Source organism: Oenanthe melanoleuca, chromosome 2, assembly GCF_029582105.1.
Source record: "Oenanthe melanoleuca isolate GR-GAL-2019-014 chromosome 2, OMel1.0, whole genome shotgun sequence".
Classification (NCBI taxonomy): Eukaryota; Metazoa; Chordata; class Aves; order Passeriformes; family Muscicapidae; genus Oenanthe; species Oenanthe melanoleuca.
Window position 1 is genome coordinate 92,774,939 of NC_079335.1, and position 26,850 is coordinate 92,801,788.

Sequence of the window (26,850 nt, forward strand, 5' to 3'; positions counted from 1 at the left end):
CCCCAAAGAAAGCATGGATATTAATCTTAATGGAGCACAGACTCTACTGAGAGTCAAAGACTGAAATTCAGAAGTGGTAAGGAAACATCCAGGAGGGATGGAGGGAGGGCAAGAGGGCTCTCACTTTTTTGGTTGTTTGAGAGTGCCCCCATCACATAAGCATCCTAAGTGTTTGAAATGTTGTGTGGTATAGCCATGAAAATACTGGGTGGAAGCTGGAGGCTAGTGGGTCTTGCAACATGAAAGAAAACACATCCAGAGCTGATAAGCAGTTGGAGTTCTTGCAGCTTGGTCTGCAGCCAGGACCCCTCCTTGTCCTTGAAAGTGTGTAATGAGAAAAACCTGACCTCTGTGTGTACAAGGAACATCTGTTCTAAGGAGGTGCTGTTGAGCAGACAGCCTGCTTATGCTACAAAGCTGTTAGGGCTGTCTGCAATACTCCTTTCTCCATTTGTGAATCTTGATCTCAGTATATCAGATTGCCTCTATAAAATTATTCTTGCATTGACTTTGTCACAGGAGTCGTAAATGAAAACTCACTGAAGTTCTAAGGAACACTTATTTAGTAATTGCATTAAGTAATTAAGAGTATGATAATAAAAACCCCTCTATTCTTGTAGCTTATGGACAGTAAGAGCAAGGAAGATAGTGACATTTAAATCTCTCAAATGTGGTTCTTAACTTAAAACAAGAAAACCTCATGAACAGAGCTTGCAATTGGAATTAAATCAAGTTTCAGAATTTTCTGTAAACTTTGATTAGAGAGACTTGGTCAGTGTTTGTTTCTTTGAGAGCAAAGGGAGTGCCCTTTTCACCCAAGGACAGATTTCCTAAATCAGTCTCAGAAATGAGAGAACAAGCAGAGGATGAGAGTGCAGCCCTCTCTTCAACAAAACTCTAGCCAACTCAAACACACTATTATTTTCTCTTTGCATTGGCTTTGTGTCCTGCCTGTGTACTCTCCTCCTACACTAACAGGATCAGTTGGAGCATTGGTTTATATTCCCAGCTGCTGCCTGCTGAGAACATTTTTCCCTTACATAATCTTTATTTGTCCCAACCATGGAGCATGATCCTCCTGCCTCCCAAGGTGACTTGAAGGTACAGAAGAGCATAAAAATGAATCCATCTTTCCATCCAGGTCCCACCAACCAGCTGTATGACTTGTGGAAGAAATACAGAGTTCATCACCAGGGCTGGGAAGGCACTTATTCAATCAGGCCACTACAGAGTTAGTTGCATGGTTTTTTGAACAATACCTCATGCAGCATATAATTTTTAAGGAAGAAAACTGAAATTTTGATTCTCTTGATAGAGGAGGTAGGCTTGCATGCTGCTGCTCTGCTTGGCAACACAGGATATTCTGCATGCATGCTTGTTTTGGCACAAAATGATGTGCAAGTGCATATTTAAGGATCAAATCAAACACCACAGCTTTAATTCTGGAGCAAGATTTTTTTTTTTACTAAAAAGGCTTATGGTCACTTAATTCCACTTTAATGTTTTGTAACAAATTCAATGCTGTAAAAACAGATTGAAAAACTTGGCAGATTTGTTAGGACAAAAAGAAGTGGCAAAAAGTCAATTTAGGGAGGGATGATTCAAGTTCCCATTATTTTCAAATTTGAAAACAATTAAACTTTTCTTTATAGTTCTCCAAGTCACCCACTCTCATAAACTCAGAAATGTGATCTAAATGCAGCTGTGAAGCAGGGAGGTATTTTTTTCTGATTTATTCAGGAATGCCACCATCCATTTCAGCAAAGAAACATTTATTAGGGAGACAAAGGATAGTAAGGATAATTAGCAAAAGAAAAGGAACATTCTAATTTAGTCATTTCAAGTTTATACAAGGAAGCAAGGCAGGTGAAGAAGCTTCAAGAATGAAGCATGAGGGAGCCTCATCCCCATCTTCAGCACTGGAAGGCTTTTGCAGCTGAAATGTCAATAGCAACAAGAGGTTATTGCTCAGGGGGTTAATTTTCTGCCTCACAAGATTTGATTGAAGCTGGGGTGGCACAAGGCTTTTGATTCAATTCAGTTTCACAAAACCATGCTGGCTTCTTTGGGTTCTCAGTCCTCCTCCATTACAGGTCCTGCTGCTCTCCCCCTCCTCAGTCCCTTCATCTCTTGTCTTTCTTGCTCAGGCACATATGATTTCTGTAACACCTCCCTGCTGTTTCAGCAGTGGTACAGAAACAAGATTCCAAGGAGATGAGCAGAATACATGTGGTCACACTCCTCAGCCCCTGAGAGTTGTTAAGCATTTGGGTAGTGGTCTCCCAAATTCTTCTTTTGTCTCAGACTGAGCATGTTCCCGTTGCCAGATGGCTGATGGAGGCAATGAAAGGCGTTTCTGTTCTCCTCTGGATGCTCTTCTGGCAGCTCCAGCTAATAGAATAAATCATATTTTAGCACATAAGATTTTGAATGAATATGTGAATATCTTTCAACATTCGTCTGAGTTCCTGGGAAAGACACTGTTAGATCTAAATACTTGTCAGGAAGAGAAGTGCTTAGATTTGGGACCTTCCCCATGTTTAATTTGCAGTACGCTCTCACGTCTCTAAAATTTGACATGGTGTAGAAAAGATGATCAAAGACATTTAGTAGTTTCAGCACAGAGACTCTGAGCTGGAGAATTTTGCTATATCAGCCATTTAACACCTGCTCTTGGCTTCAGTCTTGCTCTTGGCAGAGGTGGTTTGAAGGGTAATTGTGCCAGGAGGGCTGTCTGCCAGCACAGAGCACTGCTTTGAGTGGCTGAATTGCTCATGCTGTGAATGTTTCAGATGATGCTATTGCCACCTCTGGGGCACTGGTTAACTCAGGAGTAGAATCTTTGAAGACATGTACATGCTGCCCTGCTGCTTGTATCCCTATATTCAAAGATTTGGTTCTGGCTGCCTTGCTTGTGCAAGGCTTGTGAAATGGATAAGGATGTCTATGTGCATATAGAAGAATATAGAAGGTGTAAGGATTAAAAAAGCATGTGTCTATTTGTCCACAAAATGAAAGGGGAAAATTAACCTTATTTTGATTGGGGTATTTTATTTGGTGGAGGTTTTTTTTTTTTATTTTTTTTTGTTTGTTTTTGTTTTTTTTTTTTTTTTTTTTTTTGTTACTGTTTGGGTTTTTTTCCCTCAGAGCATTCTAAGTTGAAGAGGAAAATTATATATGCATTAGTTAAAAGCTAGATATTTGGTGACCAAAAAAAGCCTTTTTCTAGTCAAATCACCATCACTCATTTTCATGGGTACATTCCCTAGAACACTGTTTTAGTACAAGATAAAGTATATGAAAACACTACAGTCATAATTTGATAAATTTATCAACATTTCTCATTATTTCAATGTACACTTTGTAATATCTTTCCATTTCTAATGTGTAGGAATATTTCAAGGAGTAAAAAGGAGGGCTGTTTCAGGCAGTAAAAAGGAAAGGAGGAATTTTAGTTTATTGTTTGAAAGCTGGTCAACAAGCTTTTAATTCTACATAAAATTCAGGAAAGTAATGATTACTAGGAATCCATATGGTGTTCCTACAGAAACTGATCTAATATACTCCAGCTGTAAATGAGATTATGACAAGAGTAGCAGCAATGCAGTTTAACTTCCAGTATCTGTGTGGAAAATAATAATGCATTTTTATCTCTGATCTGTCCTCTTATGTGCAGGATGTAGGCATCATTAACAATAAACCATTCTAAATACAGAAAGCTTATAAAGTTCAATTCTGTCTCCCCATCCCCAAACAGTGTCCACAACAACTCAGTCAAAGATGGACAAATTTCAGCAGTTACTGAAAGCAGGAGAGAGCACAGTTGTCAGACCCAGAAAAAGTGACACATGTGTAGGACCAAAGTGCTTTGTGGTCTATGTGCAGGGAATATATTGTTGTCTTTCAGGGGAAGAAAATAAAATAATAATTCTCAAGGATGCTATGCAACTGAAATCACCATAAGATTATGAGATTTTATATTTCCCATCTCACACTAGACTGTGTGCTTGAGAATGCATAGCCACAGCTACAAGATAGACTTGAGTCTTATCTGCAATAGTAAAAACCTATAATCTCTGGAAATTTTCCTTTGCCAAAACAATTTAGTGCTTAATGTATCCCAGCCTTGCCTTCTGTGAGTTGTGTGCTGTTTGCATCTTCCCCCAGGTAAAAGCAGGAGTCAGTTGTGCCACAGAATGTGTAATGCCCTTCCTCATTTTGTTGTTCAGGTGGTCAATAACCACAAGACATTGTTGCACTCACCTGGATCTAGTGATCCCCATTCTCTGTAATGTGGAGGAATGCATTATAAATTAAATTGTTAGAGTTTCAGGATAATCTATATCAGTGATTCCAAACAAAGCCTACTCTCAGCCTACATCAGTCTGAACTTCACAGCTCCCTAAGTTCCCAGATTTTTTCCCTTTTGTTCATGTGTCAGAAGTGTGCATACTGATCCATTTTTATCTCTCACATCTACTGTGACTGACCTCTGCAGATATCCTCCCAGGTCATGTGCAGGATGCAACTGTCATAAAAATAAACCATTCTAAACACAGAAGGCCTATAAACCATGCACTGGTAACAATTCCTTGTCAATTTATTTATGAATTATTTTCTTGAGTTATAGTACAAAGTTGCAACAATAGCAAAAAAAAAAAAAAAAAAAAAAAAATCCAAGTTATTAACCCTTTGGTGCAGAAGTGAAACTTGAAGCTGCCTCTACAGTAACATGCTTTACCTGATGTCATTCTCTGCTGCAGATAAAGCTCTTAAATCACAGCTAGCCCCTTTGTTTACACTACTTTAAAAGCTAAATATGTAAATATTTACTCAGGATGGATTTCTTGTGGCAAAGAGAGGTTCTGCTTTGTGTGAGATATTCTGTCTGGAAAGGAAGGATGTTTTCTGGCAAAGCCTGTAAGGAATGTGATTCATCTCCTCTGTCCTGTTGCCTGGGCAAATAAGGAGCTGCAGGAAAGCAGGTTGAGTAACTTCTATCTTGTGCATGAGGTAGATTCCAAACTCTCTTATCTGATGAAGCCATGTGCCAGCTGCTTATTTAGGATAAACTGAACTCTCACCAAGGATCACAGCTTGTTTTATTATCTATAAATTTACAGAATGAGATCTTAATATATAAAGAACTCTTGAGTCAGATGTTCTTAGCCCAAATAAAAGGGAAAATGTTGTGGTAAATAAATGTCAAATCACAAAAATATAATTAGTCTTGTCAGGACTAAGGTAAATTACTTTATTGGTAAATAAAAAAAAGCCCCATTATGCATAATTCCCCTCCAGGGCATCTGCAAAAGAGTCTGAGAGAAACAGCTATGTTATGTCACACAGCATGACTTTGTGTAGGGACTAAGGCCCTACACATTTTCTTTTCCACCATTGTTGCCTTCACTGCTAGTGGTACTAAAGAAGAATAAAGATTTATGCCAAAAATTTCTATTGTCCTAGTAATGTTACCGGATATTAACCATGAGACTACATCACACAACCAAACTATTTAATAGATTAGCTCTTGTCATGTCTCTTTTTAGCAAAACAGTAAAGAGCTTTAGCAAAAACCCCCCTACTTTATTAAAGGAAAATGTTGCACAAAATGGTCTGTAGAGCTGCTATCTGACCAAAAATGTTTAAACCCACAGACTTTCAAGAAGTTTGCAGTACCACTTGCACTTTATCATTTGAACCAATCTTTAGCCCAAACACTTTGCTATTTTTTTATCTTTAGTACATAAAGACTCATGATTCAAATCCACCAAAGATAAATGCAATTATTTTTCATTTTCATAGACTATTCTGAGTTGGAAGGGACCCATGAGGATCACAGGGTCCAATTTCTGGCCCTGCACAGGACACCCCAAAAATCAAGTGTTGTCACTTTTTTGGACTCTGTCAGGCTTGGTGCTGTGACACTTCTCTGGAGAGCCTGTTCCAGTGCCCAGCCACCCTTTGGATGGAAACTTTCTCCTGACATCCCACCTAAATCTCCTCTGCTTCCCACCATTCCCTTGGTGCAGAATCCAGCACTTCCCTTTGAACACCACAGAGCTGGTGATTGCCCATCTCTTTAATTTGTTGAGGTCTCTCTGCAGGGCTTCCTTTCCCTCGACAGAGCTGACAGCTCCCTCCTACTCTACAATCATTTGCAATTTTACTTAGTAATTTTAATCACTTTTAATTGCCTCAGTAGTTTAATTTTATTTAATTTAATTACTGATTTAGTGGTCAAGCAAAATATGCAGACACTTAGAATTTAAAATAAAGCAATCCTGACAATATATTCAATGGCTAATCTTTTTTTTCCTGTAGCTGTAGAATGCTGCAGTAGTTGTCTTTGCCTATTCAATCCAGTGTAATAAAGATTAAATGAATATTAAACAAGTACCTCCACCATTACCAAAAAGCATGTCTTGTATGCAAAGATTTCCAGAAGGTCTTGAGTCTCTGCTTATCTCTATTGCAAGTTTTTTGTTTACTGCAGAAAGTGGTGGCCAGAAGGTCTGAATCAATGAAATACCACTGAATAGAAAGATAAAATTATTTCTTCCAGCTAAAACAGAACCCAGGTTTTTGTATTGCCTTTATTTAGTTGCTTTAGAAAATGGAATTTTTTCTTTTTTTAGACATTCCAAACTGTGGTGGGTAGATGTCTTAATAAATGGCTATACAATAGTAAAATTTTACTTTTTTTTACTTTTATTTTAGTAATTTTTTTTCTCTGTGAAGCTATTGGAAATTCCAGCTAGAAATATATTCCACTCACAGGAAGATTATAGATCTGGGCACTTAAAACCTCTGCATCACTCCTTTGTAGGGGTTGCCTGAGATTTTCAACCTAAAAATTTTTGGAACCACATTCCATTAGACTCTAAACCATTAGACATAGCAACAGACCATGGAACTACATCAGAGATGTTTCACCAAAGGTCATTTATTTCTGAGTCATCAAAACAGGTTACCAAAGAGCATTTAGAGCTTCCATTAAGTAGCAATTTCTTATTAAACTATAATACAGAATGAATAATGTCCTCAATATTCCTAAATGGCCACAATGATTTTATAAAGGTTATCTGTAATCCACCACTGAAAATCCTAAAAAAATAAGCCTTTTTCTTTATTTACATGGCAGAAATTCTTCAGATAAGGTTAATGAGCAAACTAAAATTTCACAGAGCTAATTATTTTGGAGTGGGATTTGGCAATTAAATGTCAAAAAGTCAACAAGTCTAAAATTTCAAAAAGTCTAAAAAATGTTAAAAGTCTAACCTTTACAAATGAAGTAAAGGACAAATTAGGCACCAACTCATTATGTTTTTAATCCAAGCTAAAATGCTGCTAAACAGGGTGTAGGTCCAAGGTGTTTGTAACATTCAGATTATTGTGCATCAGAATATCCTTGTGGTACATGTATCTTGTCATCACAGACAGCCCCCATCACACTTCAGGCTCTCTGCCTACTCTAAGAAAGGATTTTGCTGATAAGTAGAAGTGCATTAGTCTGCAACACTCATGGCTTTTCAATGGAATAAAGATACTGTGGAATTACAATAATGAAATGTAATTCAATGAGCCCACCATGCAGAAATGCACTCTTGCAGCAACAGAGGCCAAGAGTGTCCTGGGCTGAGTTAAGATGGGTTTCCTGCAGGTCAAAGGAGACCATCCTCCTCCTCTGCTCTGCCCTGGTGAGGCCACATGTGTGTGGAGTGCTGTGTCCAGTTCTGGGCTCCCCAGAGCAAGGGAGACATGGACACACTGCAGAGAGTCCAGCAAAGGGCCACAAAGATGATGAAGGGACTGAAGCATCTCCTCCTCTTGAAGAAGAATTTTTTAAAAAGGCAAGTATGAACAATCTTACAGCTTCATACTTGTAATGGGGTCAGGGTTAGGGTTAGGATTAGGGTTAGGGTTAAATTAGAGTTAGGATTAGGGTTTGATTCTTTATAATCCTATGAAATATTTCTAATAACTTTTTAACACAGATGAGTGATTATTGGGTGAACTATGAAACTATGAAGACATATTGCCAGAGCCTACACTTCTGTCAGACAACCCATGGCACTCATCTGGTGCATCAGAATGCAGTACCACTGGATGTTCTGTTGTTTATTGCAACTTTTTTAACCTGGGAATGAGAAAAATACGCTTTGTTACATATCTGGTTGCCAGAAAATAGCAGGGTTCCATTCACTTTACATTGTTAAAAACTAGGCCACTGGAATTAAAAACAATGCCAATGTTTAAGGAGGGAGGAAACATAAAAGAATGAAAGAGAGGTTGTAGAGAAGGGTGCTGTTTTCTCAGGTTTTATTTTTATGTGGAAATGCTGTTATTGCTATATCTTTGTCTATTACTTGCAAAATTCCCTTCAATAACTTATTTGGTTTCTATTTTGCTCAGAGTCCCATGGATATTTGTGAGACTAGAGTCTCTGCAGTGAGCAAGCCCAGTTAAAATATGCAGCCAAATCAGCAGCAGGTATGCTGAGCAATGCAAATGTGCCCTTATTCCCTGTCTTGTTCTGCTGCTGATCATCTATCAGGAGGCAAAAGGCACAGCTGAAAGAGTTGATACCTGGCTTGGTATTGCTCACCTGACATATTCCTTCTGAAATATTCAGTCTGGGGAGAATGATTCAGCTATTGGGTAAAACAATGAAGAAAAATCTCTCTGACAATAAGACTTTACAACAGCAGTCTATCATCCCTGCAATTATCCATTTGTGTACTTATGAAATCTGTTTAGTATCACATTTTATGGATAATAGGTCTCCAAAATTAGGCCTTTCAAATTAATTAACCAGATCTCTGAACATCTTGGCTCATTAATGTTTCTGTGCTGTTTTTGAAGGAGTCAAGGGAATTTGCTGTGGAGAATATAATCTGATTTGAAAAGATATACTAGATTAAGGAAGCTGTCTTTGCCACTACATATTACAGAGTCTATCTCACTGTTCCTAGATATCTGAATGCAAAAATAACTACTCATTCCTTCCATGGTGGTAAATATCTGCATCCTGACTGTTTTTCCACAGAGTGAAAATATCATAAAGCTAGTTAGCAATTACTTACTTCCATCTAGCTTGTTCCTAGCAAATGCTTTGTGGTATATTTACTTCCTTTTGAGATTTGCTTAAAACCTTAAAAATAAAAAAAAAGATAGTTTCTCTAGTTGGTTCCCTCTCCCTTCTTTCCCACATGCATGTGAAGAACATATTGAAGTAATAAAGTATTCAAGAATTCAAGAAGGAAGAAGGAAAAAGTCTTTGAAATAAATCAGTTAGCTCGACATAGATTGAAGCTTCTAAAACAGAATTTTAAATTAGGAATCTGCTGCCTTTCTAGGAATTGTTGTCTTTTCCCTCTTACTTGCATGCTGAAGGAGTACCTCAGTTGCTGACTTCAAGACTAGAGTGGAGGACAGGTTTCAGATGACATTCCTGCAGCGTGGGGCATGGAAGATGTTACTTTCTTCTCTTTGAATATGGGAAATGCCCTCCCATTTGCAATCTCCAAAAAAAGAAATGAATTCTACTCTTTTTAATGTTTCTGAGTTTTATAGCTCTCTCATAGCTCTTAAAAAAGGGAACAAGTGTGTTTGACCAACTGCTGCAGGCCAGCAGACTTTGGCTTGTAGCACTTTAGAAGAAAATTAATTCAAAACACTTTCTCATAATGCTTTTGTAACATTAACAAAAAGGCCTATGTACTTTAGTCTAGAGTAAAACTAAATTAATCAGCTTTCTAAAAAAGATTTTAATGTCTCTGTAGAAGCTGACAACGTGCCTGCAGCATATAATTTTTTCAGTAAACATAATATCTATGTTGTTTGCACATTTAAGTGACTCTTTTCCCCCTCTAGAGTATTTGAAAACACAGAATGGAATAATAAAGTGGTTTGGGTTGGAAGAGTTTCAATGGTCACCTACTTCTAGTACTGAGGGCAGACACACTTTAGACTAGACCATGTTGTTCAGCACACAGTCCAGTCTTGAACACTGACAGGGATGGGACATCCACAACTTCTCTGGACAATGTGTGCAGTGCCTCACCACCCTCACTCTAAATAATTTCTTCCTAATATCTAATCTAAATCTACCCTTTCCCACTTTAAGCCATTACTCCTAGTTCTGTCAATATTATTCCTGATAAAGGGTCCTTTCCCATTTTTCTTATAGGTTCCCTTTAGGTACAGAAAAGTGTTGTAAGGTCTCCCTGGAGCCATCTCTTCCCCAGGATGAACAGCCCAAGTCTCTCAGCCTGTCTTCCCAGCAGAGATGCTCCAGCCTTTCTCTGGGTTTGCCCAAACAGGTCCATGTCTTTCCTGTGCTGGGGACCTCAGAGCTGGATGCAGCACTCTGGGTGGGTTCTCACAAAAGCAGGTAGAGGAGCAGAGTCATGTCCCTCGACTTGCTGATCACACTGCTTCAACACAGCCCAGAATGCAGCTGGATTTTTGGGCTGTGAGTGCACATTGCTGGCTCAGGTTCAATTTCTCATCCACCTGCTCCCCCAAGCCCTACTCCACAGGGCCCTCTCAATTCTCTTATTCCCAGCCTGGGATTGCCCTGGCACAGATGCAGGACCATACACTTGACCCTACTGAACCTCCTGGGGTTTCACAGGCCCACATCTCCAGCCTGTCAAGGTCCTTCTGGATGGTATCCCTTCTCTCTAGAGAATCTACCAGACTGCTTGCCTTAGTGTCACCAACAAACTTGCTGAGGGTGCACTCAATCCCACTGTCCTTGTTCCTGACAAAGATGTTAAACAATCAAAGGGACAGCACTCATTGCTGCCTTCCACCCAGACACTGAGTAATTGACAGGAATTCTTGAGTGTGAGGATCTAGACAACTCCTTATCCACTGAGTGCTCTACCTGGCAGATCCTTGTCTCTCCATTTTAGGGCTAAAGATATTTTATGTGACAGTATTGAATGCTTTGCACAAGTCCAGGTAGATTATATCAGTCACTCCCCCTTATCCACCAATACTGTAATCCCATTGTAGAATGTCACCTGCCATGGTTTGCCCTTAGTGAAGGCTTGTTGGCATCACCAACCCCTGTTTTCCATGTGCCTTAGAGTAATTTCCAGGGAGATCTGCTCTATGATCTTGCCTTACACTGACTGACCAGCCTATAGTGCTCTGGATCCTCCTTTATGTGGGTTTGTGTGTTATATTTACTCTTTTCAAGGCAGTGGAAACTTTCCCAGCCTGCCACAACTTTCATCTGATGTATGCATTGTGTGTATGACCTGACAGATATCTATCTTTCTTGAAATGCACAGAAAATTCTTAGTGGAGAGATTGGCTGTTGTACTGACTATAGTATTTAATACAGTGCTTGGGTTAAAATACTGTCAGCACAAAGCATTCATGTCAGCACCCTTAGAATGGGGACAAAGCTGGCTGACTCTCAAAGATTGTATTGGCCAGCTGTGAGGCAAAGTTAATGTCAGGAAAGCCAGAACCCTGTATTGTATTTAGTTCAGCCCCACCATCCTGAAAAAAACAGATGTGCTTTAGGAATTAACTTTTTTTTTTTTTTTTGGTCAGACCTTTCTTTTATACTAAAATTATATTTAAGGATGATGATCTTCTTTTTATCCATGTAGATTTTGCCTTTGTTCCACTAATTCTCTTTTTTCTCCTTGCAATGTAGGAAAATACAGTTTCAATCCATGTGGCAATGATAATTTTTTACACAAAAGAGCTGGATTATGAAGAATCTCAGAAAATTTTGCTTCTTCCTTGAAAACATTATGCAAAACATCATGCACTGTGTATTCCACAACCACACAAATCTGAGTTTTGATTCTGAGTTTCTACCAATGGAAATTGTATCTATATCAATTAAACCTGGTAATTAATGCTCAGAGTCATTAGCTCTGTTAGCTGTCAGTGTACTATTAATTGTACATGTATACATGGGAATAATGTATATAATAAATGTATTAAATGACTTCTTCATTTCTGCATATGATATTTTGTCTATAAATAACAATAGATAATAATCTGTGGCAATTTAATTTTTTTTTGAGAATTAGCTGAATTATGAGTACTCTATTAAAAAAAACAGCATAAAAATTTGAGCAATTATTTTTAGGATTTTTTAAAATAAAAGCTCCTGATGAAGCTCCTGCTGTTTCTCTGAGCTAGTTTTTGTCCTTGGGAAATTATTTCAAATGACATGGGAAAAATTAATCACAAACAGACTGAGAACAAGTGTGAAAAAGGTAAAGAGGAAGGAAAAATACTATACTGTAAAGATTACACAGATGTTTAGGACAATGGCTAAAAAAAGAACAAAGCAAAGCTGAAAGGAAGCTGGTATGGCATAGCTGAAGATGTGAGATCAGACTCTACAAACAGCAAGTCACTGTAACAAAATTTGAAACCAGCCTGAAAAGTGTGGTCTCCATAACTACCAAGTGGAATAGGGATAAATTCCCACTGGAGAAAGCTCAGCTTAGGAATGACTGCAATAATTTACCTGGGTCTTCCCAGCAATCTGATGTTCAAAATGTTCACAGTGTCATCCTCACTTACTAACAGTTTAGCTAATGTGAATTTCTCAGTAAAAATGAGGGACCACAACAGGGTGGGTCCCCTCAAATAAATCACCTCTTTGAGCCTACAGGAAGTATTTAATCCTTAATTAAATTTAATTTCTGTTTCATTGCCCTACATCAATCACCTCAGTAGCAGTTTGGGTAGATATGGAACCTATAGCTGTCACCAGTGGTGAAACATGAGCCAGATGAGGGATGAGAGAAGCCTGAACAATCTACAGCTTACATTTACATCTCATATATATATATATATATATATAGTGCAACAACTTGTAGGTTTGTAGCTTGCCCTTAATAAACTAAACTGGATATCAGGAGCAATATAGCTGCATTTACACAATAACTGTCCACCCTGAGCTGCCTTGTTCAGAGTAGGTCAGGTTTCTCTGTACCATAGGGCAATATGCCATAAAAATATATCCTTTCAGGTAAATAAAATTATGGTAGACCTTTTTTCATCCATGGAGAAACAAGGGGAAAAAAGCAAAGATATAATCAAAGATATACCAGGAGAAAAAATGACAAGAGGAATACAATGGTTTTTCATCTGACAAATGATAACATGTACTATGAATGGAGATAAAAATGCTAGTTGCCAAAGCTGAAGAGAAAAAGAGTGGGGAAGTGACAAAAGAGTTCTGGGGAACACCCACAGAGTGAAGATAAAAGAATGAAAATTACCATCACAGAACAGTTTGAAAAGTGAGTCAAACCATAAAATATGAACCACTGGAGTACTGGGTGTAAGATACACTAACAGTTTGCTTTAAATCAGTGGTGACGAGGTATCTGCAGGGTGGAGAGCAGCTGAATAATCAGAGAACAATAAGAGGGTGAATCAGAGCCTTCACAGGTCACCTGAGGTAAGTCATTAATAATGAGAACACCCAAAAAGGGAAGTCAGGCTGGAAAAATCTGTGCAAGTGATAGGTATGGATAGGATACTATGCAAAATGATAGATTCCTGTGTCAAGACTGAGAAATGTGGAGACTGGGAAAGATGATAGTAATTTCACAGAACAAAGGTTGAAATCATGGAATTTTCTTACATGGGAATTGTCTTTCTTTTTTGACCTCAGGAGACACGAATAATGAGATGTGAGAAGCAATTGTAGAAAGAAGGAAAACAGAAATATTTTAAAACCCACCTAACAAAGAAGCACAAAGCAGATATATTAAATAAGAGTAGAAGGGAGGCAGAGGTCTTTGATACTGCAGAGAAGGAAATAACAAGGACATGTTTCCCACTTTTCTGCTGAATTCCCTTCTACTCTTTGAGGAATAAGACTAGCTTAGTTTGGATACTCATGATAGAAATTGGGCCTTGGTCAGACAAGACAAAGAACTGTGGTTGTTACAGGTGTGCAAAGAGCAAGCTGCAGTATTTCCTTAGTGGTGGGTGCCACAGATGTCCTGAACTTCTCCTCCTCAGGCTCCTGTTTCTGCTTCATCTGATTCCCCTGCAACCTTATTGGAGCCAAATAACAGGCTTCAGTAAGAGCTGGCTTGTTTCTTCTGTTACATTCAGTAATTTCTGATTTGTGCCACACAGTGCAGTGTAAAAATTTCTAAATTACATACTTCTGGTGACTGTGGCTTCTGTGGACCAAATTGTTAAAAAACATGTTTCCCAGATTGATGTTCCCAGAATTGCAAACAATAATCAATGCCTATAGTCATGTGGGGAGGATTTGTCCCAGGGCATATTGTTTTCTCTTTATAGTCCCTGGTGACTTGTAATTCTTGCTTTTTTTGTTTCCACACTCTTTGCTTTCCTAGTACCCATGGGAAAGAAAGTGTGTTTAGTTGTGTTGGGAATTGAGATACAATGCACTAACTCTTGCCTTCCTCTGAAATTGTTTTATGCCAGATTCCCTGCAGTATAAAGGCATGTATTTTTTGTGCCTTAATGATCTGCTTAGGAGCAGGCTCAAAGAGATTCTGGATTCTGCAGCAGGACTCTCTAAGGTGGGGTCTCCAGTGCAGCCCTCTCCAAGAGCCAGGGGAGTGAGTGCTTGTGCACCCTTGCAAAGGAACTGTACTGCTGTACTACAGCTATTCGTGGTCCTTTGGGGATTGCCCACAGCTGAGAGAAAACTCTTTGTGTGGTCTATCAGAGCTCAGCTTGATCCTAAATCACTGTTTACTCACAGGGAAACCCCAGATGCAGGACTGTGGAGCCCTAAGCTGAGCCTGTAACCTAGGGAGCTCTTCAGTAGTGAATCCTTATTCACAACGAAGTCCAGTTTGAACAGAATCAAGCTGAGAGTGAGAAATCCTGGCTGAGGTAGAAGCTGCATTTCTTAGGCAGACCCAAGCTGCTGCTTACTGCTTTTCAGCTGAGGGAGGAGCTCACTGCCCCACTCTGCAGCTGGGAAAATGCAGGCTTCAGCTGAAGAGAGGAAGGGATTCTGTTCATGAATAACTTCTAGAAACAGGCTAGAAAGAGAACATATGTAATTCTGATCTCACATTTCTCTGCAGGAGGCAGAGGCAGCCCCTCCAGTCTCTGGCACTGTTAGCTTCTGTCAGTGTTCTGTCAGTGACATCAGCTGTCACAGCTGCCAAAGCTTGGACCTCAAAACTGAGGTGTTCTCTAGGGTTAAAGGTTATGTACACACTGCAGTACAAGGTACTGGACACCAAGAAATCATAATTGTGGCCATCTTGTCCTTGCTGTAGTGAATAGATGGCTGAAAACTTGGTGCTCAGTGAGTTCTAAGTTCTTCCAACTCTCATCTTCTGCTCTCTATGCTGAGATGCTCAGATCACCCATTATCTTCATAGTTCCTGAGTGAGGTAGACTGCTGTGTCTGTCACAATTATCCAAATAGGTACATCTTCTATCAACACATGTACAGTCTCTTTAAGCTACACAGGGTTTCTAAACTGACTTTTATGTTGTTTCCTGTTTGCAGGTCTATCTGAAGGCATTTTGCATTATTTCTTAGTCCATGACAAAAGGTAAATCACCAGCTGTGCATTTGAGTTTTCTTATGACTATGTACATAGCAGATAGAAGTGCTGGTAATAAAAGATAGGACTCATTGCATATATTTTTCACCTGCATCTCAGAGCTTGATTTATTAATCCTTTGAAGCACTGGTGAGCCTTCTGCAGGTTTTACAATTCATGTAACAAATCACATACTATTATTAGTTGGAGTTAATTTTTCAATAATGTGTTGCAAGCAGCACAGGAACATTTTATCCTTTTACTGGCAAATTTTGTCTTTCAAGGCATATATGTTTTTCTACTTGTATTTCAATTTGATCAAGAGATGTGTTCTATCTATATTTATTCTTAAAAACATGTTAGTATCATTTGTAGGGTCAGATTCTTTGCAGTTCTATTTAATTTGTTTATAAGGTCTTTTTACTTCTGTTGCTTACAGTACTGTTAAACATTTGATTCTACACTTGAAGGATGTTAATTGCCAGCATAGTCAGTTTTCTCATTTGTGGTTTTATTCATAAAAAAGAATGGTACTAGATTATTTTTCCAGTTCTCTAAAAAATGCTTGGTTTTATTTTATTTCAATTGTTAAAAAATTCATTTTAGTTCAATTATGCTGTCCTAGTGAGCAGTATGGAGGTGGGAGGGAGGGAATTTTGGCTTACATTACACCCTGGGGGCACATAAGGTTTTCATCAGCCAAAATTTAGCTCTTAATAGCTGCAGTATTTACAGGTTCTCACCTAAATACATTTCATCCAGAACCCTTAAAATCGGATTCTCTCCCCTTTATATACACCTAGTCTGTTTTATTTAATTCTTAGCACTCTGCCTGCTTTTTTAGTTCAATATCTGAGAAGATGCAGATTTATTTTCAGAGAAAGCAGAGGTTTATTTTCAGATGGAGCAAAGGCATTACTTCACTTTTTGGATTTCTCCTTAACACACAAAAGAAAAAAACAAAATCAATGCAATCAGGTGAGCTGTAAACTGTCAGTCTTTCTCCATAAGCTTCTTAGACCACAGTGATAACAGTATTTAAATTATTATTCTGCAATATTAAACTGATATTGGTCAAATTTGGTTTAGCCAAGTGAGCTTGTAGGAAAGCAAGGTCTGTGCAGTTTCCAGCCAGGGACTGACATGAAGATGAAGATGACAGCAAGGATGCCTGTGTGGAACAGCTTGTGCTCCTGTACAATACAGTCTTGTAAATTCAGGAGGAGAAGTCAGTGAGCACAAATGTCACTTTTTTGAAGGGTGATCATAGCAGTCCTCCCCATTTTATGCTTTTTCTTTGACTGCTGGTTCAAATCTAGGACTTAAGTGTTTCATTTTCCTTCTGATGGTGTAAAGTTCTTGTTACACTTGGAGAGTATTTCCAGTAAGAACTTAGTTGACATTTTCTGTGGCAAAACTTCTATCAGAGATTTAATGAACCTTGACTTATTTAGCCAATTATTGATTGAAAGTGTTAACAATTAAAACAGAGCTTCAAACATTATTATTATTTAGCAATCTTGTTTCTTAATAGTGATTATTCTCTAAAGGGGAATAAATTTCACCTACAATTCATATTATTTACATAGCTTTTTAAATCTTTAATATATTTATCCTTGGATCCCTTCAGTAATATAGGCATGCATAGTAATGTTCTTACTTCTTCTCTTTGAATAAAGACAGACTGAATAATTGATTTAATTGCTGAAACATGCAGATAGGTATCAGACAAATTTTAGAGTCATTTACATGAGATAGACACCTAGCCCAATTAGCTGTTTTCAAAGCTTTCAGTAAAAGTTACACAGAAGCCACCTATGCATCTGTGTTCTATTTGAATCACAAAATACCATTGTGACAATCTCCCCTTCTTACAAGAAGCATCCTGTTTGTATTTCAGGGTTGACTCTTTTGAATTCTCTGTAAGAGAGAAATTGTAATTCTGGGTTTGTGCTGAGGCCTGCTTGGGACCAAAGGGAGCTGCTCCTTGCCCAAATCTGATCTGGATTTAGAAATGGTGTTCCTTGGCAAACATCACTTGAGGAACACAGGCAACAAGCATCCCCCTGAACAAGATGCAGGTGCTTCCCTCTCCTCCCTCAACTCTCTTTTTTCAAAACAATAGGGGAGGAAGTAAAGGTCATACTTTTTGTAAAAAACATCCCAAGGTAAAGGATGTGAGAGACCCAGGTTTAGCTCTCCCTGTAACCTTCACACTTGTCTGGGGAGCAAGACCCAAACCTGGCTGCCAGGGCTGCAGCTTTGCCTGGGAAAGGAGTGGAGTTTTGTCAGGCTTCAGAGGGTAAGTGATCATGAGAATAAAGGGAGAGTAAGTTCTTCCAAAGCCTTTTTGGTTTGATAGCAGCTGTGTTCCACAGTGGTATTTATCCAAGGGAAGCATTGCTATTACCCCCTTTCATCCAGCTGCAATTTTAGGTGAACCTATATGACTTTTAAAAACCAGGGGCACTTATCTTTAGCAGAACTCTAGAGATTCCCTCACATTTAAATAGTATTGATAGGTGATAGTATTGATAGAGATAGAAGAGGACCAAATTAAACACATGGTCATGCAGTGCATTTGGCTCTGCTGGCAGGACTGGGGATGTTCTCTCCTCCTGTACTCAGCACTGGTGAGCCTCCACCTTGAATTCTGTGCTGGTTTTGCCCCTCACTACAAGAAGCACATCCAGAGAAGGGAAAACAAATCTGGTGAAGGATCTGCAGCACAAGCTGGATGAGGAACAGTTGATGGAACTGGAACTGGAGGTGTTTAACCTCGAAAAAAGGAGGCTCTGGGGGAATGTAGTGCTTTCTACAAGTGCCTGAAAAGAGGGTATAAACCAGTGTCAGGACAGGAGGAAATGGCTGTAATTTGCATCATGGGAGGTTTAGATTGCATATTAGGAAACATTCCTTCACTGAAAGCACTGTGACACCCTGGAGCAGACTGAGCAAGGAGTTGGGTCACCACCCCTGGAGATATTTAAGGGGTGTGTAGACCTGGCACTTAGGGACATGGTTTAGTGGTGGGCTTGGCATTGTTAGAGTAATGGTTGGACTCAAAAGACCTTAGAGGTCTTTTTCAACCAAAAGTTTCTATGATTCTATGGTTAGCTCTAGGAAGATTCCCGCTCAGATGAGGTTATTGTTATTGCTGTCTGAGATACTCCTCTCTTCGTTTCTAAGGCAGAATCTGCATCTCATTCAGGAATCCAGAATGGCTGCAAAAATTCAGACCCCAAGTGTTTAAGATACCTGATGCTACCTCAGGCACTATGGAGCAGCCTGTGTGGCCTGTGGCTGCCACTCCAGAGGGATAAAAATGCCAGGAGGTTTTGTGTCACACACATTTGCCAGCCCATGTGGGTGTCTGGGATGCTCTGAGCAGTGCCAAAAAGCACTGTATGCCTGGGAATAGGCAACCTGAATCTCTCCCATAAACATCTCTGCAAATCTGTCTTTTCTATCTCCTTGTACAGGTTTATGTAGAAAGCCTCCACAGAGCAGAAGGTTACTCTCCTGCTTTTTTTCCAAATTCCTGTTGCTTAGCCATTGAATTATATTTTGTCCCTTGAGAGGGAGAGATGGGCTTTTCTTTCACCCTGCAAGGATCTCCAGCTGCACAAGGACTCAGACAAGTCAGCAGAAATCAAGTAACAGTGCCCCAACTCAGCTGATCAGAAGCTTGTGGTTATTTCTTGAGTGTGTTCTCAAGTGCCCCACAGCTTGAGTGAGACTCAGATATATTGAGCTGCAGATCTGCACAATTCTCCCCTCAGAAAAAAAATCCCCATACCAGTTTTTGTCTGCTTTGAAAAAACCTTTAGCAAAACTTAGGTATTTGGTTAAATTAATCAGATATTACCAATTTAAAACATGATTTGGAAAATATCTTGGAGTTAATGAAGAGTGCACAGGAAACTACAAGGAGAAAAATCTGACCTTTGATATTTCACACAATATGACAACCCCTCACAATCATTCAGATGAAAATATAAAGGGCACCAGAGCAGTATGCCAAGGAACAGAACTTTTAACTTATGAATATTACACACCCAAGAGACTTCCAGCTTTCCTTAAAAAATTGCATTTTTTAACCTCCCAAGGTTTTTTTGGATGTGTCTTTGCCCTTCTTCAAGGTACTATAACAGTGTGCACATGATGGACTACATGATCTTCAGTCCATTCAGGATTAGGAATCTACAACTGATTTTTTTTCTTTTTCTTTGTTTTCAGTATGATTTTGTCTAAAGGTCTTGTGATGGCTGTGATTAATCTCTGTCAAAAAATCTTCTGAAGAGATTTGTCATGTAAGGCTGGAGAGAAGCATTGATGAGCATGCAGCCCAATCTACGAAAAATTATTCTTTGCACAGTTTGCAATACTGTTTAAATGAAGAGTTATTTTTCTGCTGCTACAACCACATATTTTTCTTTGTAGACTTTTTTTGTTCTGAAAATAGTCTGTGGCCTGTGTTTTCCCACGCCTTTTTGCAACAAGTTTGGGAGCAAGCTCTCCAAGTTACTCCAGTGAGAAGTATCTTGGAGATGCCCTTTGCACGTGTTCCTGAGCAAGAGTGGATTTTTTACACTGCAGTCTAAAGTCTATAGGAGGCTTTGGCTCTTCGGTTTCACCCTTAAGGAGTGTTTTTTCTAGGAATGTTTTTAAAAATCTCACCTTCTTTGTCCATATAGAAACCATGCTGATCTGTGCTTAGTGAAGTCTCACTTGCCCTCTTCTCCCAGTGAGAGATTCCCTCTTGAATCTATACAAAGTAATTTCTGTGCACTATTTATCATAACTTATTTTCTTAGAAGAAAAAAGCCAAATGTTCTACAGAGCCTGCCTTCTTTTTCTTCCTAAATAGTAAAATTGGTATATGCTCTCCACTTAGTTTCTTAGACTTTTGAATTTGCTGGAGAAGTTTATTGTAGCTTTTCATTTCAGTCAAGAGATATTTTATACTTGCATGTTGGGAATCTTTTTCCAAGATGGTTATAAACATTTGAAGGCTACACTATCCAATATCAAAAATTTTGAGGGACTCAGTGACTCAGTCTTTTAGACCTTTATGATTTATTTGATGAAAGACAGTCTAGGTTCAGAATATGCATCATGTGTATAATTTCTCTGTATCTGAGCAAAGATTTTCCAGGCTCCCTTGGGAGCTGGCCTCTTAGCTTGCTTTAGTCCTTCTTGCTTTGAGAGCTGGGCAGCTGGGGAAGATCTGTCATGGAAATTTTGTAGCACTGAAAATTTTGGATTTAGTACAGAATCCAAAAGCATTTTTCTCTCACATGGGACTGCTTAGGTCTGGGATTTACAGCTGAACTTTGGTCCTAATGTCTCATCTGCCCTGTGGGTGGGAATTTCAGAGTTTGCAGCTCTTGGGCAGGACTCATACACTTCCTGCAGCTCTTTTCCTGTATTGTCCCTTTTCACCAGCCTGAGGCACCTTCAGAATCCACAAGGCTTGGTGGCAAATTTGAGTTCATCAGTAAGTCCTTGACACTGATTGCAAGGAGCATATTTCACTTCAGAAAGAGAGCTGTCTCTGAAAAGAACCATGGTTAGACTTCAAATCTGGGATCACAATTTCTTATATGTCGACTTTTTGTCAACATTTTCCATTATTTTCTCTTCCTTCCCTCAGTTGAGGCCACCACTCAATAGCAATTATTTAATTTATTCAATACCTGATTTTGTCATCTGTTTTGAATGCTTACCTCTGGCTTTTCTCACCCCATGAAAATAGAGATCCTCAAATTCATCAGCTGGAATTCTTTTGTTTGCAGTCATGTCTAGCCTTGTCAGTTATCCTGAGAAGCCAGTATTATACTATTCTTGTACTGTGTTAAGGAAGGTGTATTTGCAGACAAAAATCTTGGAAAACTAACCAGGCTGCTAGTTGAAAAATACTGGCTTTGTCAGGATTATGGTGTGGATCTCATCACTGTGCAGCTGCTGTGTAGCCTGTGAAAATTGACAACTGATTTTTGATAGGATATACAGTGGTTATGTAACTTCAAGAGCAGGTGGAATTCCAGCAAAAACCTAATCTTTGATGATGTGAGAGCACACAATAGAGGTCCAGATGGGGGAAAGGATGCTTGAAGTAGCATTTTTTCCAAGTTTGGTAGCTGTTATGGCTGCCCATTCTCCATGCAAATCAAAACAATGAATAGTGCAAGCCTCTCCTGCACAGCTCCATTCTCAGGAGACTTGCTTTGATTTACTGCCTGCATTTGATCTGCATCTCCTGTGTTTATGCCACTAACAGCAAAGCTCATGCTCATGGTGATGTGATATGAGAATTTAAGGCTGAGTTTTTTTGAGAAGCAATTGTGATGGTGGGGAAGGGGGGCACATGCAGCTCTGTGAGTGTGCATCACTGCCTCAGTGATGGTCACTTGACTCATTGCAGCAGTAGTTTGTTTCTTGGTGGAGAAGGTGTTGGGGTTTTTTTTTGGAACAATATCCTCTTCCTAGAAAAGGCTTTGTTTTGATAACTATTACTATTGCTCTCCTATTAAAACAAACACCCAACTTTTTAATTTCCTGTGGGTGCTCTCCTATCAGGGAAGATGAGCATGGGATTTCTCCTCTTGATTCTGCAACTTCTGTCTTTTTTAGAACAGTTGGACCCAGGACTGAGAGGAGGAAAAGCAGAAGAATGTAACCATAGTTTTCTTGTTTCATAGGTCTGGGCTGAGAGTAGTTACTTGTGGTTCCTCACTCTGCTGTTAACTTGAAGAGAGTTGACAACCAGATAAAACATGGAACAGAATCTAGCTGAAAATATTCACAGTGAGAAAAATGAGAAAAAGAATATCATGTTATCTATTCTTCTGTTTGCTGAAGTTCCTTTAATGCATTTTATTGCAACTACACTGGCATTATTAGGACAAATAAATATTGTTTATTTTGAAAAGTGCTTCTGGTTTTCTGGTTTTATTTATTTTTTCTCCATCCCTCCTGCCATGTTAACAAATTAGCTACCCTGCTGGGAATGGATGAAAATAGCTCAATCTATCCATGTGAAAAGCATATAAATGCTAAGAGGAAAGAGTAAGATTTTTATACACAAGCCTAGAAGAACACAGTGAGATCTGCCTCTAGGAATGTTTTTCACATAGGATAGGAAGTCAAGCTCTTCTTCACAATGTATTTTTCTTTGTAACATCATCACTAATTTTCTTTATATTTAGCAGCCTGTCTTGTTTGATCAATTGAATAGTACAAGCTCTCAGTTCCCTTTTTTGTGACATCCTACATTCAAGCTACTGATCTTCAGTGTGACACCTGCATCAGTGCTTTCCAAGCTTCATCCAGAAAATATTTCTAATGAAGTTCCTAAGTCAAGTCAAGCCAGCCTTTCCAAGCTGTTGGGCTGTAATCACTATAAAATTAGGAAAGAAAACTATTTCTATCCCAAGTGCAACTATTGTATGGCAGTTATATGACAGCTGCACAATGGGAGAAATATTTCTTTATGAAGACATTTATAAATCTTTTAGGTGCCATTGATGATAATTTAGGCAAAGTTTAAGATAGAGGAAATAAAATTTAGGCTAGAAATTTACACATGATTTCTGGAATCCCTTTTCTCTTTGCTGTCTTTCAGTAAATACAGGAATAATAAAACTGACTATGAGAAATTCAAAATTAAATCTGTCCATAATGTGTATTTACTGAAAAATTTAAAAACTAACCTGTCTTTATGCAGAGGTTTTGTTCATCCCTTAGACTAACAGTGTTTCTATTTCTTAGAGTTCATTTAGAAAGGCTTAGCTTCAATAGGGAAGCAGTAGAGAGAAATCCACAATTTTTTTTCCTCAGGTGATTTTAATCTCTTGTTTCTATTAGTTTCCAAAAATTGGAAAACACAACTTATAGATGTTTAGTAACCATATCAAAACAAGAATGCCTGAGGAAGAAACCTGGAACAGCTAAAGTAAAATCCATAATATTGGGAAGAGCCAAGCCCCTTGTCAGGTGAATGAAGCTTTTCTTCTGGGTTGTTTTGTTATCTGTGATGGCTGAAGCAACTCCATCCATGGGAGGTTAGGAGTGCTTGGAAACACCACTGCTTCTTCAGGGTGTTTTTTAAATCTGAGGAGATTTTCCCTGTCCTGCTGCTGGTGTGAAATCCCACAGGGTACTTTTTGGTGATGTGAATTTTGTACCTGGTGAGATATTTGTTTCTGCTAAGTCTAGGCATTGGAAGGGTCTGTGCTATGCATGTGCCCTCAGTGGTGGGAGCAGCACTCCCTGGTGACTGAATTGAATAAAACTGCTGTTTCACAGACATTTATTTGAGATGAGCTAATGCCCTGTAAGGACATAAAAGCCATAAGAGGCTGTTCTATGGTAACTTGTTTGAGCAGCATGCTGTGACTGCCTGAATGGGGGTGGTTCTTCAGCAATATTTGTCCATGGCACTCTTCTAACATGTTTTTGCATTTCAATTCCCCTGTGAAAAGCTGGATATTGCATAGAGATATTACCATTATTATGGTAAAAGTAGTTTGTTTCTACAATGGATACACACCAAGAATGGGTGAAATATTTCCATTGTTCTTTTTACAACCCATAAGAAAGCTCTATCTTACAGAGTTATCATTCAGAGCAAGTGCTATAGCATCACAGCTGATATTTCAGTGCCTTACACCTAAAGACAGGCATAGACAGAACTTTTTTTTTTTTTTTTGCACACTCTAGTGGCTTGTTAATGCATCTCTCTGACAGACTGAAAACATTCCTCTGAGGCTCCAGCTAAGCTGGAAAAATAAATGTCTCCTGTAGAGTGTATGAATGTATTTAAAGAGGGAAGAAAGATGAATTTTCTTGTGGAGTTTAATCTATGTGTCCTTATCTCTTAAATCACTTTTTGGTGTAAGTTTAGTCAGCCAGAAACAGGCTGTAAATACACAGTATATATTTATATCTGGTAGGAAAAAAACAAGGTACTTTTTTCTTCTTAGCAAGGAGGAGTATTTAATCTAGTTGTATTGCAGACTTGTACACTTCAGAAATTCCCAGTTCTTTGGGACTAAACACACACACACACACAACCTATATGTTTGTAGTGTTGTATAGAGGTAGGCTAACATGCAGCTGTAAACAGTTGTCAAGTCAGTGGATTAATTAGTTTTTAAATAAATGAGACCAAGGATTTTTTAAGAGGGGAGTTTCTGAAACATTCAAGTGTAGCATGCCATCCTTAATTTCATGTAACCTCACATACAAAGGGCTATAATAGAGATATCAGTGTGTTATAGTAGCTTGCTATACCAGTGTTATCATGAGACAGAAAAATTCTGTTTAGAAATATCTGGATGCTTCAGTCATTGTAAACTTCTGAGGTCTTGCTTTTGCAGGAAATTTGTTAATACATTTACTTCAAATTAGCAAGTTAGTCTTTTGTGTGTGTTTTGTGTGTAAAAACATCACACTACAACTTCCTAGTCAGAGGTGTAATGATTTTACCTGACCCAGATTCCTTCCCAAATTAGTAATCATGACACTAATGACTGTTGTGGTTTGTGTATTTGGTTATGTACCCATCTGTTTTATTACAAAGGGACAAGTCCAAACAGAACTCTTCTAGTATTATCTTGTCACTCTGCTTTGTTGTTTTCCTTTTCTTCTGATTTTTTTTCTAAATTACACTGGATAATTGGCATTCCTGCCTTTTCATTGTTTGGTGAGAGGTTTAGAGAAAATAAAAAATAAAGTATTTGTATTGAATTTTAAATCCCATTTGTTATGTTACCTGTAGTTAAACATAGGCATGGGGATGAATCACTTGGCATTTCTCCTGTAAGTTCCCATGTAGATGCTGCTCCAAAATTCAAGAGTTTTGACTACTGGCTGTAAAAAATTGCTCATCCCACCCCAACCTTATCATTGCTAGGATTTAACTCTGCTTCTCAGAAGGGAATTTTTTCATTTTGTTTTTACTTTAATAAATATCTTTGACCATCGACTTGCTGATACCCAACTACACATGGATGAACAATTTCTTTTGAAAAATAGATAAGAATAGCAAAATATTGCTGTTGGCTTGTGTTCTCTTTAGGGTGATCCAAGGAACCACTAGAACATTTTTAGAGGTGCCAAAGAAAAATGTTGAAGATTTTAATAATTAATTTCCAGCTATTGGCATCTGAGTTAAAATTCTTATTTTCTGTAAGTTAAAATAATAACAGCATAATGAACTTTTTCATAAAATATTACAATGAATAAGATTATAATAAAGACTATAATTAAGACTATAATGAATTTTTAAAAGTATGCAAACTGCTTTCCTTGCTAAGGCATCCTATGATTCTATGAACTTTGAGATTCCACTGTACATGTTCTGTGTTGCCTTAAGTTGTACAATTCAACTGGTACTTCAGATAGACTTAATTTAAATGTTTTCTGCACTTAAAACATTTCATTATGTAGTTTTTGGTTTAATATGTTGCATCATGATATAATTTTATTGTTATCCTCTCTTCCTCTTTAAAAGAAAATAGTTATGTTTATGCTTTGGTGCATTTGATCCAAAACAGGCATTTGCTACTCAGGGTTTGGGTGGAAAAACTAAGACATTGACTTAAGTCTCTAAAAAGTGAGACTTCTTGGCATTCCTGTTTATAGGGATAATTTATGAACTTCATTGGTTCTGTTGAAATTTAGAGAGTTTTTGGTGAAAGATGTATTTTTAAGTAGCAGAAGGAAAGTTTCGTGTTCTGAATTACTTGCTGAACGAGGTAATTTATTTGCTGTGATGAAACAAACATAAATTAATGAATAAATATCTTGATTTGCAAGCCCTTCTTCTTCTTCTAAGGTGACTTGTTTTCTCTGCTGGGTCATCCTAAAACCTGTGAGTAATCTGATATATTATAAGATGAGTACCAAAGTTACCCCAAATTGTTCTTAAAATTCATGTGGACGTCGCTGAGATTTTTAGTACTGGGTAGTAATAACTTGCCTTTTGGGGAGATTGTGTCTCCCAAAACACAGCTTTTCATCACTTTCTTAAAAGTGGGAATTAAGCCCCCTGTCAGGTATGAGTACACAAGTAAAAGAGCTAGTGACACACATCACACTTCCCAAGGACACAGCAGATATCTTTGCTGGAGACAAGGTTAGATGCCTTGTTTATTTTGCCTGAAGATAGCTCTTGAGTAAAGGAATCATGACCCTCTTGATCATTGTCTATGAAGCACTTGTGAACACTCAAACTCTTAGCCACAATGTTCATGCCCATCCTCAGTATAAATTCAGATAAACAGTGCTGAAGCATCGT